The sequence below is a fragment of the Nannospalax galili genome, unplaced genomic scaffold (assembly GCF_000622305.1).
Source record: "Nannospalax galili isolate Female #2095 unplaced genomic scaffold, S.galili_v1.0 scaffold96, whole genome shotgun sequence".
In the NCBI taxonomy this organism is placed as follows: Eukaryota; Metazoa; Chordata; class Mammalia; order Rodentia; family Spalacidae; genus Nannospalax; species Nannospalax galili.
In genome coordinates this window covers 3,991,852-3,997,288 of record NW_008342018.1, presented here as the reverse complement: position 1 = coordinate 3,997,288, position 5,437 = coordinate 3,991,852, and positions in this window count along the sequence as shown.

Below are 5,437 nucleotides of genomic sequence, written 5' to 3'. Positions count from 1 at the left end.
GAAACACATCATGTATTTTGGATATGGTAAATGAGAAGGTTAATATAACATACACTATTAATATATACTTCTGTAAGCTTCTTTAAAATATACAAAGTAATAATTATAGCAATATGTTGTTAACTTTGTGACATATACAGATTTCATATATATTTTAAAAGTTACTAAACCAGCAGAATGATAGTAGAGATACATATGAATAATGTTTCCTAGGCTGGAGAGATGGTTCAGGAGTTATAAGTGCTTGGTGCACAAACTTGAGGACCAGGATTCAAATGCCAGAATCCACATAAAAGCTGAATATGGTCCCACACTTGCCTGAAACCTCACCACTGAGGGGAAACAGAAACAGAGGGATCACTGGGGCTAGAAAACACAAGCTCTAGGTTCAGTGAGAGACCCTGCCTCAAAGGAGCATTTTATGCCCTCCTCTGGCAGCCCTGCACACACATATGCACATTCTCTCTCTCTCTCTCTCTCTCTCTCTCTCTCTCTCTCTCTCAAATAAAATGCAGTTTTTGAGTGTTGGCTTGAATTTACATTGGTTCATTAACATTTCTGAATAAACTTGTATGATTAAATTCATATAGTAATTTGATTAGAAAATGTGTTTTCCTAAAGATGTATTCAACATATTTTAATAAAAACAAAATAAGCAAACAAAGAAAAGCATGCATTTATTTTCTTTTTATCTGTTGCTAAGCCAACAGCCAGAGTAGGAACTCTCCCAGATGGTACCTTCAATTGCTTGGTCATTTCTACCTTGTTTTCAAGCTCCTCCTGATGGCGCTTGCTTAAAAATTAACAAGTGCGTTGCCCCTGAACTCTCATATGATTAAACAGGTTTTAATTATTATAATATTAATTTTTTTGAGACAAGGCTCTCAGTGGTCCCAACTGACTTGGAGCTTGCTATGTAGACCAAACAGTCCTCAATCTCAAGGAGGTCTGCCTGCTTCTGCCTCCTGAGTGCCAGACAAAAGGTGTGAGACACCAAGCAGGAGCTAAATAGACTTTCTACAGCACCGAACACTTTGACTGAATATAAAATCATTGCTTTCACTTTCTCTCATTTTCCAAAAACACTGTCTTCCTACTGGTATTTTAAAACAGCTCCTGAAATTCTTGAAGCCAATCTAACGTGTTTTCATTATAAGCGATCTGATTAATTTTCTGTCTTCTCAGATAACTCTCATTGGGAATTTTTCTTCCTAGTATTGCTTCTTAATTCTTCATTGATTATAGAGTACATTTCCCACTGTCCTGAATATATTTTAAGTTTAGTCACTTTACTTTGAACTTTTTATTTAGACAATTTCTAAATTAATTTAGTCATTTTCTTTTAAAAAATCTTAAATTTAAGCATCTATTAATTCATTTTATTTTTTAATTTTTTTTTAAATTGGAATTAGTCATTAAAGCTATTCTTTCATATTTATACTTGCTTATTTAACCACATTAAATCCATGTTTATTAATATGCTAGTTTTCCAAATAATTGTTGTTTGGGTTCTTTTATTAACTGTATAATTTTTGCTTCATAGTTTCAAAGATTTTTTTTCCTCCCCTTAAAAGAGAATTAATTATCTAGGTAATGACTACTTGTTGTCTATTTTATAATATTTTGCCTTTTCTTAAGCAGTCAATAAGGTCTATTTAGGTGAAGATTTAAGAAATTAGGGTGCCTTACTAGTTTTACTTACTTTTTTATTCTAAACTACTTTTTCTTAGTGGAACAATGGAGATCTATCTTTTCTCTTTTAACATGTACAAATAGTTATTTGAAAAATAGGAGTGTATTTCTTAGCAATAAGAACTTTGTTCCCTTGGGCTTTGCTTTCTTTTGTGTTTTCTCTTTTAAATTCCCAGGAACATGGATTCAAATTACCCCAAATTTCCTGTTTCTACATGGCAAATGTTTCCATGATGTTTTATAGTAACACAACAAAGAAAATCGTAAATCAAGATACTTTTTAAACACATTGGTGGAAATATCAGTTTGGCAGGTCTTAGAAAAAAGCAAGGAAATCTCAACAATAAGCAATAATGATATCTGGTGGTATTCTTACCTTTGATGGTGGTAGCTGGGGGTTTGTTTGTACATTCCAAAGGATTTACTTAATGGTCACAAAGATGTTAGGTCACCTACAAAAGGAAGGCAATAAATGGCTATGAAGGAGAGTAGAGATGACCCAAGATAATTTGTCTCTGGACTAAGAACATTCCAAGCTCTTATCATTGAAGTTCTAATCAGTCTATCAGCCTTACAGAAGGTTTCCAGGAACTTTCAATGTTTATACATTCATACTGAATTTTGGGGTTTTCTGATTTCTCTGTGTACTACAACAATGGATTTAATGGGTTTTAACTTATTTCCTGGGATTTTTGTTTGTTTTGCTGTCTGAATAAGATTAGCCAGAGCCATCCTTTTTTTTCTGCAGAGCCTCCATTTGCTTGTTTTTCTAGAATCTTATTCTCCACACCCTCAGAACTGAGTCTACACACAGGCTCACAGGCAAAAAGATTCTCCTGTTGCCCAGGATTCAGACAAGCTGAAAACAGGAACATATTATGGACTATCAACCACATAGCACAGAACATACCCATTTCTCTAAAACATGTAAGTAGGTTCCCTCTCCCCCAGGTGGGCCTGGTCTCTCCTCTGAGTCCTAACTATGCTATCTGTCTGTTTATGGCATTAATAGTTCATCTAATAAACATCTTATTCCCAATTAATAATCAACTTCATAATCCCCTTGAACTCTAAACCTGAAAACATGCAGCTACTTTTTGAAAAATATATGAATATTTGATACACTGAGATTATTTTTCTTATTAATTGTTAATTCTGATGGCTCTTAGAATGTGATTTCACATTGTTCTTCAAACTTATTAGCAGGCATCTTAAGTATAAATAATTATTAGTCTTCTGTGTGTTCCCGGAAAGGGACTAATTATAATTCATTTACTTATTCAAGGAAAGATATGATTTCTTATCTGTGACAATAGGACAAGTACATTTGGCAGAGGGGAATTTAAATATACAACTCTTTTATGTCCTATTAATACATTATTATGAAGGATGCTTTACTATTTTTGATAGTATAGTAATACTTAAAATGCAAATTCAACAAATGTCAAAAATGATGAAAATGCAAGGAAACAAACCACACACCTCTTTTCATTTCATACCTGATTCTCTGCAAAGAGGAAAAACAATAAATAGATAGTTCTGGAAAAATGTTGTTTCAGTCCACAAAATCATTTAACCCATAGTAAATTGGTTTAAATATATAACTAAAAGTACTCAAGTGAGGGTAACAAAGCCTTTCCTCTGGTTCTGGTTTCCATTTCTAGGAATCTAGCCTTTCTCTGGTTGACGTGAGAATGCTTACTCATGTCAGATCAGCTTAGTTCTCTTCCCTTTTGTTCCCTCATTGCCTCTAGCCACAAAGTTGAAGTTCACAGTGCAATGACTAAAGGTAATGGGGAATTAGGAAATCACCCAAGAAAAAACTAGTAAATAAAAGCAAATATTTTTCAGTTTCTTTAAAGTTTAATTTTGTAAGGATGCAGAGACAGTTCACGTTCTCTCTCGGTGTGATAGAATAGAACATGCCCTGTAAACTTTGTTGTGCTTGTTCTTGTTTCTCTACAGGAGGTGAGAAGAGTTGAAGATTTACAAGACTGTAGATCTGAATGACTTCATAGACCTAGAGGTTTTTTTTGTTGTTTTTTTGTTTTGTTTTGTTTTGAGACAGGATCTCTTTGTAGCCCCAGCTGGCCTTGAACTATATAGACCAGATTGACCTTGATCTCACAGAGATCAGCCTGCCTCTGACTCCACAGTGCTGGAATTAAAGGCATGTGTGCTTATACATAGCCCTGGAACTCTTTTTATAAGGTATCTAAGTTTCACCTAAAAAATCATGAATCTACTGCCCTGAGTGTATACATACTACAAATCAATTTCACTTGGGAAATGGAAAAACCCATGTTTAAGGGGATGCTTTGATACTGTCTCTGTGCTGGCATTATGTAGTCCATAATGCAGTGATGACTGCTGAAATCTGGTGACCTGAGTTGTTAAGAGTTCTTATGATAACTTTGTGCCCATGAGATTCATTAGACTCCACCTCTCCTCTGGGTTGCCCCCATTTCCTATGATAGGTCTAACAAAATATAAATACAATACCCAGCACGCAAAGTAAGTTTACTTTCTAAAAAATATATAAACATAGTTGGAAGCCTTTGTCCTTTTGCCTTTCCAAAGAAGGGAAAGGAATACTGAACTCAATGTATGAAGAAGAGGATATGTACTTGTGCCTGATTCACTGATGCAAAAGTAAGGGTTTTTTTTTTTTCAACTTAATTCAGATACACTTGTTATTCCAGTTTTGCTTCATCCCTAGAAGCAACCAACATGCACTTACTGATTTGGCAATTGAATATCTTTGCATATAAATTCCAAATTCTTCTACAAGTTGTTCCTATTTTCTGTGAAAGATTATGTTAAGACTGGTGTCACCTATTCTCTTTTCTGTCAATTTATCCTACATGAAGTGAATAATTGTCTGTACGTCACTCCTGTCTGGACTTAGTAAATAACCTGAATAGTTCAGCAAGCATACATGTACTTATATTAGTCACTTTCCTTATTGTTATGGCAAAATAACTAACAAGAAAATACTTAACAGAGGAATGATTTACTTTGGCTCATGGTCTGTAGGGATACAGACAATCAAGTCTGGGAAGACGTGGTAGCAAGAGTTTGGAGTTACTGGTTACACTATTTCTGTTGTCGGAAACCATAAAGATAAGAATGCACAGCTCTGAGTTCTCTTTTATATACAGTTTGTAACAAAGCCCATTGTATGGTACTGCCCACATTCAGGTTAGGTCATCTTTCCTCAGTTAAACCTTTTGGGAAATACCCTCCTAGTCATGCCAGAGGTTTGTCTTCTAGGTGATCCATAATCCAGTCAAAAGGAAAATGAAAAATATCCACTATAGTACCAAATACAGAGCTCAAAATTCAGAATTTTTTTATTATACTGTATTTCAATCTAACAATCAATGCTGTGCTTTTCAAATACACATGTGCTTCTAAAACACACTAATTAGAGAATTTCTAATCAAGTAATTTTTCATGTAGCAAGGCCCTACTGGTCTGATTATTCCAGGTAATCTTGAAGCTGTTTGGGAGGTATCAACCACTGAGGAAGATGGAGTTGCTTTTCTATACTACCAAAGAAGTTTGTACATCTTAAATCACGTATGAAAAAGAAGGAAGTGCAGTTAGTGCTCTGGGAATGTTTGAAGACTATCTTCCTTTCAGACTACGGAAAGTAGCTTATTTTCATTCCTGGGTCCTTTCAGCGACTGTAATATTTAACTGGTATGTATAGATTTTTGATCAAAGCATTATCTTAGGCATT